The following is a 16,689-nucleotide window of genomic DNA, read 5'->3' as shown; positions in this document are numbered from 1 at the left end:
GCACTATACTCCAATGATCCAAATATGGACCTGGTCTTGAGTTCGACACAAAAAACTACTTGGTTTTCCACGGGCATGGAAAGGACTTTCATGGGATGAAAAACTATGTACTCTTAAATTTTATTTTAGAGGTCTATGTTGATGCCCTTTGATGTTTAATGATGATTTAGGTCATAAATCTTTCCTTAATAAGAAGAAATCATTTTTTACGGACATGAAAACCAGCCTTTTTTTCATGGGCGTGAAAAACTTAGATTTTTAAAGATAAGGAAAAGATTCTTTTAGATAAGGACTTATATATTTGGCAAAACAACCCCTTTAATCATGGTGCAATTTCAATTCGTTTTTCACAAACATAAAAAATGATTTTCATGTGTGAAAAACTAGTGGGCATGAAAAACTAGTAAACGATAATTTACACATTTGGAGGGTTAGATATGTATTTTTCATATCCAAAGTTAACCTATATAACACCGCTCAGAAAAAAGTAGCCAAGGGAAAAGATACTTGCACGAGGAAACAGAGGCTCTAAAATCAGTGGAGGAAGCAAGATTGGTACCAAAAATGTTATGGCCCCTTTTAGCTCTCTCTAGAACTCCCGCACATTCACATACAAGAGCACAAATAAGCAACAATGATCATGGGGAACTCACCTTGCTTCTAAGATTGGGTCTCTTAAATCCATCTAAGCTTAACCGATGGTTGCTACCTTGCTTCTAAGATCGAGTCTCTTAAATCCATCTAAGCTAGCAACCGATGGTTGCTAGCTCCTCTTCTTCAACCTTTCCTCTCTGTCTCACAAAAGGAAGTTGCTTCACCTTCCTATAAAGACTCACACACCTCTCACTATCTATTCTCTCTCACACCAATCGTAGACATGAACATGAACTAAGGAGTCTAATCTCCACTCTCAACTCTTTCTCTCTATCACACACGACAAAGAGCAAAAAGCAAGTAGAATACTTGAGAACTCATTTAGTGGAAAGAGGGATTAACTCTTTCTCTCTATTACACACAACAAAGAGAAAAAAGCAAGTAGAAGACTTGAGAACTCGTTTAGTGGAAAGGGGGATTGTGTTTAGTCATTATGAAATAATGTCTTTATATATATAGATATAAAACTAGCCCTTATTCACACTTGAGTTTGGGTGTGGCCAACTTATTCTATTACCAGGGGAATGATTGTTTATTGCTTAATATCAAAATTAACTACAAATGGATAGTGTTCACACTCGGTCGACCGTAACTTAGAAATGGTCCATTCCACTATCTCTAGCATTTAGTAAGTATATATATGAACAAAGTCTATGACTTCCCCATTTGCTCAGTTTTAGGATTAAAGTCTCCTTACAAAAATCTAAAATCTTTTTTTCATAAGTATGTCTTTGTCCCTCTCAAATCCTTCTATTCTTTGATTTCTGTGTTACAAATTTGGGAGGATAAACAATGCTTCAACATTAATAAATCTAATAAATCTAAAAGTACATGGATTATTTAAATGACATTTTTAATAATACTTGTTCAAAATTTTCAAAGTCCTTAGTATTTTTTAATATTGTTAAATTGGTTGAAACATTAAAGAATTTGCTAGATGAAGTAGTGAAAGCCAATATAGTGTTGCCTTATATAGAAATTATCATCACATAATGAGAACTCCGAGTAATAAATAAAAATCACATTAGGGGTCTACAACGAGTGAAAAAGAAAATTCGATTAATTAATTGATTGCTTTTTTTTGGTTACCTTTGAGAGGAAACATTAGAAAGAAAAGAAATTGAAATTAAGGTTTTTCTCTAATCAAGGAAATTGAAATGATGTCTACATTCGCTTAATGTCACATAGTGTTTCACCCACTTAGCTTGATGCATAAGGTCACGACCATAACCCTCGCATATGGGATCTAGTTTTTGTGGATGTTGGGCAGTCTTCCATGCAGGTATATGTAGTCTCCTTTAGAAAAGGTCAGCTGAAGAGGTTATCACACATGTTTTTGAGAGATCTGATAGGGACTTTGACAAAGTATTTCTGTGGGAGGTTCAAGGGCTGAGAAAAGATGATCGTTGTCCAACTGCTAGCACTTTCAGTAGGGCATGAGAGAGAGAGAGAGAGAGAGAGAGAGAGAGAGAGAGAGAGAGAGAGGGGTATTAACATCGGTAGAATGCAGCACGGGGGCATATACGACCAACGGTGGGACTTGAACTCGAGTGGATCATGGCCTTTATAAGGGCCCAGAGAGAGAGAGAGAGAGAGAGAGAGAGAGAGAGAGAGAGAGAGAGAGAGAGAGAGAGAGCCGTTGGAATCGGCTAGCTATCTCAACAAAGAAAGACATTAAGGGTAGTAATCATAAGTTTTCCTGCATATGAAATTTATTTAAAAGTGAGAGTTGGTTGCTTATTCCTCTGATTACAAAGTGCCATTGGGCAATGACATTTGGTTATTATGTAGTTCGTGTTATAATTTCAAATAAAATAATAAATATGTATAAGAGGATACAAATGGAAGGTATGTGCGTTTTTTATTGTTCGGATAAGGTGGCACGATAACCTATGGTATTACCGCCCACCCTTCTTGGGTGGCGGAGAGGTGGCAGACGACGCGGGAGCGGTGACGAAGCGGCGCCGGATTCTACCAACGGGGAGAGTGAAGAGGGGATCAGGTTGGCTATCGAGCAGGCCAGAGAGGGCGTTATACCAGGCGATGGCAGCGGTGACGATGCCGCAGAAGCCCGCGGCTCTATGGACGCCGGTGAAGGACCCGAGCTGGCTGCCAAACTCCGCCGCAGTAAGCAAACAGAAGGTAAGGGTGAGCATGAGGAAGAGCAGAACAAGCCCGATGGTTGTTCTGAAGGAGGCCAGAAGCATGAAGAAGGTGAAGATGGACCAGGCGAGCAGATAGATTCCCGCCGCGTGGAGGAGCACGGATGGCGGCGTTTGGCCATAGCCGGCGCCGACGCCGAAGCTGGGTATCAATATGGTGGCAAAGGAGAGCCAGAAAGCCCCATACGACGTGAATGCGGTGGCCGCGAACGTGTTCCCGACGGCGAACTCCCACATTCCGGCGAGGATCTGCGCCAGCCCGCCATAGAATAGCGCCAGGCCCGTTATCACGTTCACCGGATCAGTTGTGCTCACTCCAAATATACCCGCATTGTAACACGATAGCACAAATGTTGTGAGTGCAAAGCTCCCAAGCCCTAATGGACTAGGATTCGCAATTGGCATCTTTCAAAGCCTTTACAACCCTAATCAACCTCCACTAATCAATCTAACTAGCACGATTAATGCAAGACAATGACCACCTCTTCCCTAATCTTAGCCAAAATGTCAAGCCTTACTCACCTAACATGCCTTCCCCCAGGAGATTAGGAGATTGTTAAGCCTTACTCTAGGAGATTAGGAGATTGTCAAGAAGGTTGTATGAGCCCAAGAGTTGGATCGATCTACTATGATATATAGACTTAATGTACCATAATATGCCTTGTTATCTTGGAAAATACAACCCCATGGCCTCTCATATCTTGGTATTAACGTTTTCACAAAAGAGAGTCATTTTTTCTCTGTCTTTTCTTTTTGTCCTTGCCCCCCTCCTAGATGAGCTTCCAAAGCTCCTAAATGCCCTCAAAGTGGCAACACATAGCCTTACTATGCTTCCTTACTATGCTCCCCATAAAAGACTCTTAGGTATCATCCCCTCACATGCCTTTTAACTTATCATAACCTCATGCACTGCACCTCAACAACTTTTCTTGTCGTTAGGTCCACTTTATTTCTCCCTATAGCCAAAAGAGTCTTTTTTCAACCAACAACAAATGCTAAATAATGATTCTTGTAAGAAAGTATTGAAAATTCTTTCCTCCCATAGCTAAAATCTTTCTTGGAGGTAAATGGCAAAGGATTCTTATGATAGACAAGGGAAAAAGGTCTCCGAGACGAAAGAATTGCACCACTCCACCTCATTTCATAGCATTCCTCATAAAGTATTAAAGTGATACTACAATTTTTGCCCCACATGTTCTCCAAAAGGATTGCACCAATCCACCTCATTTCATAGCATTTAGCCAATAGAGTATTGAATGTTATAACAAATTTTACACCAATGCTCTTTATAATCATTACCTAACAATGCAAGTTTAGTAAAACAAGTGTGGAGCACACTAATGGCCTACTATTGGTTGATGCTCTTTTTTTTAGTCCTCTTGCATGATGTCACATGAGAAGAATTAATCTCCATAAGATAATGTATCAAAATTTGTATATTATAATAAGGAGCTTCGAGAAGTTTTTCAAAACTTTCCCATAACATATTAAAGCACTCTCATGGTGTTCATGAAGAATGAGCTATAGCTATGTTCTAATTTCATATAGCATGAAAACAACTCTTAGGTCAAAATGTTAAACATCTTAGGCATTCTTAAATATGTGATTCTTTTGTAACTATATAGCCACTTGATCTATTGTGATCTACATCCACTAATAAACAGAGTATTGGCTTGGTTAAGATGATTTTTATAGTAGGGAAGGTGGCTCCTAAAGGAAGATGATTTTTATAGTAGGGAAGATGGTGCATGAGGACTTGAGTGACCATAATTTGAGTTTTATTCCAATTACTTGCTACAAATGAGGCTAGGCTTATTTTTCAAATTGTTATTTAAATGTTTGCTTCACTAATTATTGAAGCTAAGCTTATTTTTCAATAGCATTATAATATGTGCTTTAATAGCAAGAATGGATGCCATTCATTATTATTAAAGTAAATCATCCAAACATTGTGGTCTAATAAATAAAAACTATTAAGGATTATATTTCCTTATAAGCTTTGTCACCAACTATAAATAAGGCTAACTTAAGATTTGCTACGATAGCTTAGCAATGGCTTGAGACCAAAATGTTCTTGATTTTCAATGATAAATATAGAAAATACCTTGAATAATATTTTATCGCTTTAGCTACTAGCATTGGGAAAAAAATAACCCACTATGTCCAATGGAAGAGGTGAGTGATCTCACTTGAGGAAGTAAGTCATCTCACTTGCCTTGTAGTGGTATTGAGGTTTACATTGCACTGGGTGGGCAAGAACATTTACATGTCTCATTAATAAAGGAGATAAAATTTGTAGAGCTTATATTTTTTCCTACAGTAGGCTATATAATAAGAGTATATGCAATGATTGATTAGTTATATAGGAAGATTATATATTGGAACATGGGCAGTTGATGTTAAAGACCCTAGCTTGTGAGATACAATTCCATATATAAATGCTAGGCATTATAACTCCATAATTTTATTTAATCATATGCACTAATATTCTTAGAATTAAGACCACACGACTAATAATACGCCCATTATAACCATTTAAGTACTAAATTATGTACCAAAAAAATGGATTTGTGTTTCCATGTTGAGTGGATAACTAACCATTTCAATCATCGATTTGCTAGTTGTATGTGGTAATCTATGACCATGGGGCTTGAGGAGGTTCACTTAGGAATATGTATGATATCACATGAGTTCAAAAGAAGGGGTTTTAACTTTCAATAATTATGAAAATATTTACATGCACAATGTGATTATCAAAGTGAACAAAAAATGTGACTCTTATCTAAAATGGGTTAGCTTTATGTTATGAGAACTACTCTTGAGTATTGGGAATTATATTTCTTATTTTATATTGGGGACACCCATGTGTACCATGTATGTTGGTACACATAACTTGATATTATGATTGCCTATTTCTCATGACGGTGTTGGGATTAATTAATGTGTTTAATTGATTATTTAACTAACATGGATTATGTCTACGAGTACAGGTACTAAGATGTACGTGGGTATTGATTGAGGTGTCGCACTATATGAGGGTACCGATTGAGGTGTCGTATATGGAATGAGATGTGCGAGGGTACTAATTGAGGTGTCATATGGATGGTGGATTGAGTGGTGGTGTGAAGATGAAGATCATGTGCTAATTATGTATTAGAATTTTATTAATCATTTGTAGCCCATCATGTGGATAGATTTTATGTGTGAATGTACATAACATTATTTTATGTGTGTGTGTGCACAAGTAGTTATGTGTAAAGGCCCATTAGTATTTATCATTGGGCAAAGGTTTTATCATGTATAAACCTTAGAAACTTTTGGACAAGGTTTTTTTATATGTAAAGCAAAAGCCCAAAAGAGGAAAAGGTGCTATTATTGACTCTAAGGGCTAAAAATATAAATATGACATAAATACTGCATGTGGGAGAAGGAGCCACACATGTCGGGGGGGAGATTATACCCAATGCTTGTGTCTTGTGTGGTGAATTATTTTTCAAGTGTTCATGTTCACCTTCTCTATGTTTGAATTATATTCTTCTATTTAATTTATTTGTTATTGTGAGAATGTTGTTTAATTTTATACTTGGATAAAGATTCCTATTTCACTTTATTCCCTCTAGATTATATTTAGAATGCTCAAATTCACAAATAAGTGATTCTTTAACCATCTCTTGAGACCATGTGATACACAAGGGTTTACAAGTTAGGGCAATGCTTTTGAAAAAGAGAGAAAATAATGAGGCATCCATGCAAAGGTGTGAAATCACAACTTGGAGAAGAAAGAGTTGCATTCTTCTAAGGGAAACTCAAGTGTAAGAAATAGCAAGAAAGTGTCACTGTCCTTACAAGCCTTAACTTTCTTACTTTTATTAATATGGATGGAAACACTCTTTTGCCTGCAATGTCTAAAGTTTCTTTACCTCAATGTAGATAATATGATCATGAGGAGCATCTCAAAAATCTATTCTTTCAAGTGCACTATGCCTATGTAATCTATCGTTTGGCTATAACATATTCTTATTAATGTTCAGGCTTGACCATAATCCTACTTAGCTTGTCAATCTTGTTTTAGATTTTAATTTCATGCAATTTGCTTTTTGATGCCATCATCTTAGAGCTTAAGTGGAAGGACTAGTTTCTTATCTTATGTAGGACATGCCAAAGGAAAATGTCTAAGAATTTTATAAAGTTAAAGCGTAATATTTATATCCCAAATTAATCTTAGTCCATATTGGAAAAAAAATGCATAAAGATATTTATAATTGTATTATCAAAAGAGAAAACATAAATAGCAAAAGAGAAAATTTATAGTAGGACTTAGACCCACATTAGAACCGAAAATATATTTCACCCATATTCCCTTATTTCCTTAGCCATGAATTATGAGAGGAAAGATGGAATTCTAAAAGAGGCAAAGAATTCCAAGCATCTAGTGAAAAAACCCTAGAAATCAAGATTTGTTCTAAAGAAATTCAACAAAAGAAATCCGAATTTCTTTGTAAAGAAATTTGATAAACCCAAGGGCAATAACAACAATAATGTGAGAGGGTTGGCACTTCTAGCAAGCCTAACAAAGGGGACTCCAAGCCTCGTGTTATTTGATGTTACAGGTGTAACAATAACACGAGAGGGTTGACACTTCCAACAAGCCTAACAAAGGGGACTCTAAGCCTTATATTATTTGATGTTACGTGTGTAGCAAAGAAGGTCATATTGCAACGGTTGTCCAAATAAGAAGAAGAGAAACATGGCAATGATACTACTGCACATGATCAAGGATGACTAGGAGGATGGCTCATTCAAGACAGAGTATAACAACAAGGAGGAAGGCCGCTCATTCAAGAAGCAAGAGCATAACCACGAGGTGGGCCGCTCATTCAAGTAATAGGATAACCAATGATCATGAGTATTTTGACTATGAAGGTAGAGAAAATCTCATTGTCTCTTGAGAATGAAAGGAACTATTAATGGAAAAGATGTTACTACTCTTGGCATAATGATGTTAGCACACATGACTCTATTTTCAAAAGAACTATGAGATTTCTTAACCTAGAGTTTGTTCCCTCACATTATAAGGTTAAAACTACTTTCATTAGCACAAAGTATAATTACACTAAGGTAGTGAAAGATGTAGGTCTATGGATTAAACCTTATAAGGAGAAAACAGATTTCCTAGTAGCACCTTTGTAGGGGGTAGACATCATTTTAGGTATACCTTGGAGACATCAATATAACCCTTAGATTTACTGTGATACGTATACTATGTTGATTACCAAAGATGGTAAGGGTTTGTGTCTAGGGAGTCAAATGAAATAAGAGCTTAGCCCTTTGCTTTTACCCTATGCCAAGTCTAAGAGACTTTGCGTAAGAGGGAGAAAACATATGCTATTTGCTAAAACCATGGAAACTACACCTACTAGTCCCTCACAACAAGCATTCCTCTCTAAGTTCAAGGATTTTTTTCTAAGAGAGCTTGATGTAAGAGAGAGAAAACTCATATGCTGTTCGTTTACAGTCATGGAAACTACACCTACCAATCTCTTACAACAAGCATTCCTCTCTCCGAGTTTAAGGATTGTTTCTTAGAGGAATTTCCTCCTAGACTATGATATTCTAGACCCAAAGACCACAAGATTAAATTTCTTCCAGGTAATACACCACCTTGCAAAGCACTTTATAGAGTCCGTATGCTAGAGAAAAAAGAAATCCAGCATTAGATAGAAGTACTTTCAGAGAGAGTTTTGATTAGCTCACCTTATGGTGCTCCCATATGTTTGGTCCAACAAAAAGAGTGGTACTTACTGTATGTGTATAGACTGTAGAGCCCTAAACAAGATTACGGTAAAGAATAGGTGCCCCATCCCCAAAGTTATTGATTTATTGGATGAATTAAGGGGGGCTAGGATATTTAGCAAGATCGACCTTAAGTTTTACTACCATCAAGTAGGAATGGATGAGGAGGATATGTATAAGATTATGTTTAGGACTTAGCCTGGTCATTTTATGAGTTTTTGGTACTGCCCTTTGGACTTATCAATGTTCCTGTAACTTTTAGTTATATGATGAATTGCATATTCCTCAAATATCAACATTTCCTAGTCATATTCTTTGATGATATACTAGTCTTTCCATAAAAAATATTGAAGATCAAACCAACTCTATCTCAACCCTAAGAAGAGTAGTCTCTTTCAAGATAAATTTGAGTACTTGGGCCACATAGTCTAAACAAGACTGACACCCTTTTGTGGGCATTTAGAATAGCTTACAAGAACACCACAAGATTGATACCCTTTAGTGGTGGGCATTTAGGACAGCTTACAAGGACAGCTTACAAGGACACCACAAAATTGACACCACTGACTATGGTGTATGGGTTGGAGGCATTTCGTGTGCATGCTAGTTCCAACAAGTGTCAGAATATTTATAGTGGAAAGGTTATTTACAGAAGAATCTGAGAAGCATAGGATAGAGCACCTCCTAAAGTTGGATGAAAAGAGATTGTTTAGCACATGGATAGTTGAAGTGGTTTAAAAGAGAAGGAAGCTTAGTGCATGGATAGTTGCAGTGGTTTAAAAGAAGAATATGAGAAGCATAAGATAGTGCACCTCCTAAAGTTGGATGAAAAGAGATTGTTTAATGCATGGACAGTTGAAGTGGTTTAAAAGAGAAGGAAGATTCAGGTGGATAGGAACGCAAAAATCAAAATCTTTAAGGAAGGAGATGTGGTGCTATTGTTCAATTCTAAGATGGGACCACACCCAGGGAAGTGAGATTTTAGTATGTTAATCATGATGAATAAGTTGATTGATTTGGATTAGTTAAATTGGACCACATGGGGGAAGCATTTAATGGTCTTACACCCCCATATGCATAAGAGGGAAAAGATCTTACATGAGAATATCTTGAAACGAAAAGGAGAACACCCGGCAACCCCCCCCCCCACTTACAAATTTTCAAGCTTCCATGGCTTTCTTGGCGTGCCTTTTCTCAAGGATAGTGACCTACACCCATGCCTTCTCCAAGCCATGAGTAGCCCCTCTCTTGTAGTGGTATCAAAGCTTGCTCTTGATCCATTTTTCCCCAAATTTTTTCCCACATTTTTGTGGAATTTTTAGCCCTTCTTCTTTGTGCTTAGAAACCTTAGAAATCCATCACCTTATGCCTCCATCTTCACACATATGCTAATTAGGGCAACCAATGCTTGATTAACTGGATGATTAGCAACATAGTCACTTCATAAAACCCTAAAAAATAAATAGCAAAAATACAGCCTCATGGCATATTTTTGAAGCAAATCCATGTCCTAACTACTTTAAGCAAGATTACAATGGCTTCTCTCAAGTGCTTGAAGGTTTTTCTTGCATTTCTTGATGATTTACCTTGTATTTTGGTGGTGAATGGAGGGCTACAAAACTGCAAATGAGACATCATGGTTTTCATAAGAGGCTTGAATCTTCACCTCCTTCAAGCATTAGAGCTTTCCAAGTACCATTGGTGAGTTGCTATCCTCATTGGGGCATTAATGAATGATTTCTTACAAGTTCTCATGGAGATTTAGGATTGTTGAGATATTGAGCTCATCTAGTGAGGCGGTGGACACTAATGACCCGCCTGGGGGATAGGCCCCACACTTACACCACTGGCATGGTTGAGATATCGAGCTCATCTAGTGAGGCGGTGGACACTAATGACCCGCCTGGGGGATAGGCCCCACACTTACACCACTGGCATGGTTGGTGAGATCATGGGTGATATACAGCCAGTGGGATAACGGGCTGTGTACAGCCATTCTAGAGACTGGCATAGTTATAACGCCAGCTCATTTAGTTGGGTTCACACTATAGAGAATCCTAGTATATATTTGGTTGAGTACCTTTTCATATGGTGTGTACTCTTATCTTTGTATAGGGTGTGTTGAGTGGTGTGTGAAGAAGAAGAAGATTTTCAGCCTCTCACCTTGTGTGTTCTTTTTTAGGGTTTTGTGAGTGTGTGTGTGCTTATTGCAAGAGCTCAAGCTCTCTTCTCCCCTGCATCTTTTCATGGTATTAGAGCCTGGTTCATGCTAAGGGCTGAGCTACAATCAAGAGAAGCACAGGAAGTGGTATGAGGGTAAGAGCTTCATCTACTCTTCCCTATTTGTGTTGGCGACTACACCCTATCAGACAATATTTTTTTGGGCCACAAAAGCGTTTCGAGCGCGTTAGGACCTCCGTTTTTCAGAAAGCAGGCGATTTTGAGCACTGCGGGTAAGTCATCGATTCTATGCAGAACTCTGTTTTTAAGAACTACAGGAAGACAGATTGGTTGTGCAGACATTGTGTGTGCTGCAAGGAGGTCAACAGTTGCCATTGGGTGTATGAATGCACATTGAGGTCACTGGTTGTGACATTTGAGTGTAGTAGTACCGCTGTAGAAAATACAGCAGTTTATGCAGGACAAACCAGAGTGCTATTTCTGGTAAATTTGTGTGTCTGGCAAGATGTCAAATGATAGCATAAACTAGATTGTTCCTGAGAAGCTTGATAAGAACAACTTCCATGCTTGGAAATTCAGGTTGACAAATTTCTTGATGGGAAAGGGTTATTGGGACTGTGCAGAGGTTTACCTATGATGGTTATGTGGCACATCACTATGCATACATGGTAAAAGTTGTACAGGTTGTAGAGCCCACATGCATTGATGAGGCTGTTGGAAATGTGTGTTGGGAGAAAGCTATGGATGAGGAGATGGATACACTATATGGAAATGAGACTTGGGATTTAGTGCAATTGCATGAAGGCAAGAAAGCCATTGGATGCAAGTGGGTGTACAAAGTAAAACATAATAGTGATGGAAGCATAAGGCTAGATTGGTAGCCGAAGGATATGCGCAGACATATGGCATTGATTATAAGGAAACTTTCAGCCCAGTTGCCAAGATGGCAACAGTGAGAGTTGTGATTGCAGTGGCTGCGTCAAAGCAATGGTCTTTACATCAGATGGATGTAAAGAATGCATTCTTACATGGGGATTTGCAGGAAGAGGTGTATATGTTGTAGCCACCTGGTTATGAGGATGTGAGTCACCCCGAGCATGTTTGCAGGTTGAAGAAAGCCTTGTACGGCTTAAAACAAGCACCAAGAGCATGGTCTGACAAGATTTCTGAATATCTTGTCACTATTCTTTCATGCAGCCAATGCAGATATCTCGCTGTATGTGAGACATAGTGATAGAGGGGTTGTGCTTGTTGTCATCTATGTAGATGTCCTGATCATTACAAGGGACCATGATGCAGCCAATGCAGATATCTTGCTATATGTGAGACATAGTGATAGAGGGGTTGTGCTTGTTGTCATCTATGTAGATGACCTGATCATTATGGGGGACCATGATGCAGAGATCTTTGATGTAAAGATCTTGCTTAGATAGAAGTTTGAGATGAAGGATGTGGGGGAGCTCAGATATTTCTTGGGCATTGAGGTGATTAGGTCACCACATGTTGGATTACTGCAGAGATAGTATTGCTTGGATATATTGTCCAAGTATGGTATGACAGGCTGTAAGCTTATCTCAGTGCCATTGGATCAGAATGGCAAGTTGAGTGCAAATTCAGGAGAGATTTTGGAGGATCCTACTATGTATAGGCGCATAGTAGGAAGCTTGATCTACATGATGATCACCATACTAGATTTGAGCTATGTTGTTGGGTTGGTGAGTCAGTTTATGCAGGTTCCTCGGAAGTCGCATTTGGATGCATTGAGATGCATACTGAGGTATGTGAGGTATACTTTGCATTGTGGACTATTTTATGAAACTGGGACAAAGATATGTGTACATGGGTACACAAATGCTGATTGGGCTAGTAGTATCTCAGATAGAAGGTCTACTAGTGGCCTCATGTTTTCTTTGGGGAGTGCAGCTGTGACTTGGAGCAGCAAGAAGTAGCCTACAGTTGCTTCTATCCAGTACAGAGGCCGAGTACAGAGGTGCTCCTATGGCAACATGTGAGGTAGATTGGTTGAGAAAGCTACTTGCAGATTTGGGTCTATCAATGGTGGATAGACAAGTTGTCATTTTCTGTGACAACATTAGCAGTATTCAGTTGGCCAGGAACCCAGTTTTTCATGCTCGCACGAAGCATATAGAGGTCCACTACCATTTTGTCAGAGAGAAGGTTTTGGCAAGAGATGTTGACCTTGTTTATGTCAGCACAAAAATGAGGATAAAAGGGCATCTCATATACAAAGTGGTACAACCTATGCCAGTGTTGCTAATGCACCGAATCATGGTGGGGAGCCTAATGCAAATGCAACAACCGCTATGAATAGTAACATGGTGCAAATGATGATGCTAATATGTTGAATGATCATGAAGCCAATGGTAGAAGAAATCAAAGGGTCTGATTTGAAGAGTGAGTTGTCAAAACAATATAACAATCAAGATCATGTGTGGCAACCCATTCATGGATCTACTCTAATTCCTAATTCCTTTGTGGAAAGAACATCTCATGACTTGGATGGACATCATAGTCAATCAAACAATCTCAAAGTCTCAAGGCAAGCCAAAGGCATTATGTTTAGTGACATGGGTCAAGACGCATTTGGTAACAAGGAGACAATCCAAACTTTTATTATTCCCTTAGAGCCATGCGCAATTCAATGTATGCATCCACACCAAGTGATGCAGAGTGCAAAGGACATGCATTCCAATCTTCTCAAAATGATGCTTGTGTACCTAACAAAGTTCATGGTCATCATCAAGTTTTCACTTTAAGGTTTCATGGGTGTGAAGATCATTACGGAAGATGTGAAGATGACAATGTTCATGGGGATCAACATGTGGATCGAGAAGAGTTTAGAGGAGTGAAAGACAAATTCGTGCTTACCAAGTTCAATGGAGAAGCTATCTCTAACAAAGATGAAAATGTTCATGGGGATCAACATGTGGATTGAGAAGCTATCTCTAACAAAGATGAAAATGTTCATGGGGATCAACATGTGGATTGAGAAGAGTTTAGAGGAGTGAAAAACAAAATCGTGCTTACCAAGTTCAATGGCAAAGCTATCTCTAACAAAGATTTCAAAGAGTGAAACAAGATGGACCTCTACTTTGAGATGAATCCTCCAAGTGAAAGGACCAAGATCTATTATGCTACCTTGCACTTGGAAGGGTATGCTCATGCTTAGTGGAGGAATCTCCAATTATAAGAGTATTAAATCATGCTTAGTGGAGGCATCTCCACAATCACAAGAGTATGAAATCACAACATGGGATACTTTCAAGGAGGACACGAAAGATGCATAAGGATAAGCTTGTTTGTGAGTGGGATGATCACCAACAAAGATATTCAAGTGTAAAGGAGTACACTCACAAGTTCCTAAAGCTTATGCTTCATGAGAAAGGGTTTAGTGAAGATTTCAAAATCATGAAGTATATCAAGGGCTTGAAGAACACTATTGGAGTGGATGTCAAAGCTCAAGCTGACCACTCTTAAGGAAGCCATGATCTTAGCTGAGATTTATGTAAAAAAATATGCTATGGTTAAATAGATGGTTGGAAATTGGCTCAAACTCTTCCAACACAAGGCAAGTAAGGGATACTCACATCACTTCAAGTGTGCCCAAGTTTTCACTCGTGTATTATAATGGTTGGAAATTGGCTCAAACTCTTCCAACACAAGGCAAGTAAGGGATACTCACATCACTTCAAGTGTGCCCAAGTTTTCACTCGTGTATTATAATGGTGGCAAACAAAATTTTAGGTTTGGCAACACTTCTCATAAGCCTTCACATGGGGATAGAAAGTCTTACAACAACAATGGGGATAACAAGAGAAAATTTGTGAATGAGGACCGCATCAATGAATTGAGGAACAAAGGCCTATGTTACAAATGCGGTGAGAATTGGCATAAGGATAATGTCAAATCATGTAAGGCACGTAATGGTGTTCTTGGAAGTGATGGTGGATGAGGAAAATGACAAGGATGTGGAATCATTTGATGATTAATTTGAATATGTGGATGTCGATAGTGACATAAAGCCAGATGGTGAGTTTTCATTTAACCCCGGTGGTGCTCTATGGAAGCCTTGTGAGACGAAGATGATGGTTTACCCACTACTTTGTGTGCTATAGATGCATGTGCACATGATGCTACTCTATGCTCAATCCTCTATGAAGCTTATGCCGATTACAAGGGTGTAAATACTTTGAGGCTTAAGGCTATGGTCAATGGAAGAGTGTTATTCATGTTGGTGGATAGTGGTAGTACACATAGTTTTGTGAATTGACAATCATTATGCAATCTTAAATTGTACCTGGATGCCTTGGCAATAATGCACAAAGTTCAAGTGGCAAATGGGGATGCTATGTATTGGTTTGTATGGATGTGGATGTACTTCTCTCAAAAGGTTACACTTGCAAAGCAAATTTAGTAGTATTAGACATGGAGCCAATTGACATGGTTTTTGGTTTGCGATTGGTTGTCTACTCTTGGGACCTTCTCCCCATGAATTTGTAGCAAGAGGATCACTTTGCATGGATTTTTCAGCTCAAAGTTGACTTTGATTAATGGCACTTAACTCAAGAGAGAGCTTAAAAAATGAACAAATGTATGTACTACAGCTTTTCAAAGATGAAGACCATGTGGAAGAGAGAAAGAATATACATAAGGTAATGACAAAGCTATTAAAGGACTATGAAGATTTTTTAAAAAGGCCTAAGTGCTTGCCACACCTGAGCATGATGTTGGATCATGGGATAGAGCTCGAGTCTAATGCTAGGCCAATTTACAAGCCTCCATATAGAATGTGAAAAGTTGAGAAAGATGAGGTGGCAAAGCAAGTCAAATAATTGATGGAAATGGGTTGGGTGGAGCCAAGTAAATCACCATTTGCATCACCCATGCTTCTAGTAAAGAAGAAGGATGGTACCTTTTTCATGTGCATCGACTATCATGATTTAAACAAGATCACTATTAAGAATAGGTATCCAATCCCAAGGATAGATGATCTTTTGGATGAGTTGAAGCCAAATTCTTCACCAAGATTGACTTGAGATCCAACTACCACCAAATTAGGATGAAGAGTGGTGATGAATACAAGACGGCTTTTCGGACCAAGAGGGGTCTCTATCAATTCTTGGAGATGCCATTTAGAGTATTCAATGCACCCGCCACTTTTCAAGCCTTGATGAATAAAGTGCTTTAACCATTCCTCTTCAAGTTTGTATTGGTCTTCTTTAATGAAATATTGGTGTGTAGCAAGAGTGAAGAGGAGCACTTGGTTCATGTGTGTAAAGTCTTAGTGCACTGTGAGAGCCAACCATTTGTATTCCAAAGAGAGTAAGTGTATGTTCATGGCAAATGAAGTGGAGTACCTTGGCCATATTATGGATAAAGATGGCATAAGGGTGGATCCCAAGAAGGTGCAATGTGTAAGGAACTGGCCTACTCCCACCAATATCACTCAATTGAGGGGATTCTCGGGTCTTTCATCTTTTTATTGGATGTTCATTGAGAAATATACTCACATAGAGGCTCCAGTGATGGTGGATAAGTTGAAGAAAGGCATGCTTTTGGGATTCTACAACCCATAAAAGCTTTGAAGAGCTAAAAAAGGTGTTTACTTTGGCTCCTATTTTGGTATGCTTGGATTTCTCCAAGCCTTTCACTATAAGAATGGATGCATGTGGAAGAGGCATTGGTGCCATGTTGTACCAATATCATGGGGTGATTGCATTTGAGAGTCACAAGCTTGATGACAAAGAGGTGGAGTTGTATGTTTATGACCAAGAGATGATTACAATCTTGCATGCAATTAAGAAATGACATAATATCTCTATGGAGGCAAGCTCTTTGTGAAAAGTGATCATAGAGTACTCAAGTACTTCTTATCACA

General features: G+C 38.6%; 1 pseudogene; it reads right to left on the bottom strand.

Moving 5' to 3' along the window:
• Window positions 1-2,403: 2,403 nt before the first annotated feature.
• Window positions 2,404-3,418, bottom strand: LOC147631302 (accumulation of dyads protein 2 pseudogene; annotated as a pseudogene).
• Between the last annotated feature and the right edge of the window lie 13,271 nt (window positions 3,419-16,689).

This window comes from Cibotium barometz, chromosome 15 (genome assembly GCF_041138505.1).
Source record: "Cibotium barometz isolate CiBa-2024 chromosome 15, ASM4113850v1, whole genome shotgun sequence".
Lineage (NCBI taxonomy): Eukaryota > Viridiplantae > Streptophyta > Polypodiopsida > Cyatheales > Cibotiaceae > Cibotium > Cibotium barometz.
Note: the sequence above shows the minus strand (reverse complement) of the source record. Positions and strands in the feature narration are given on the sequence as shown.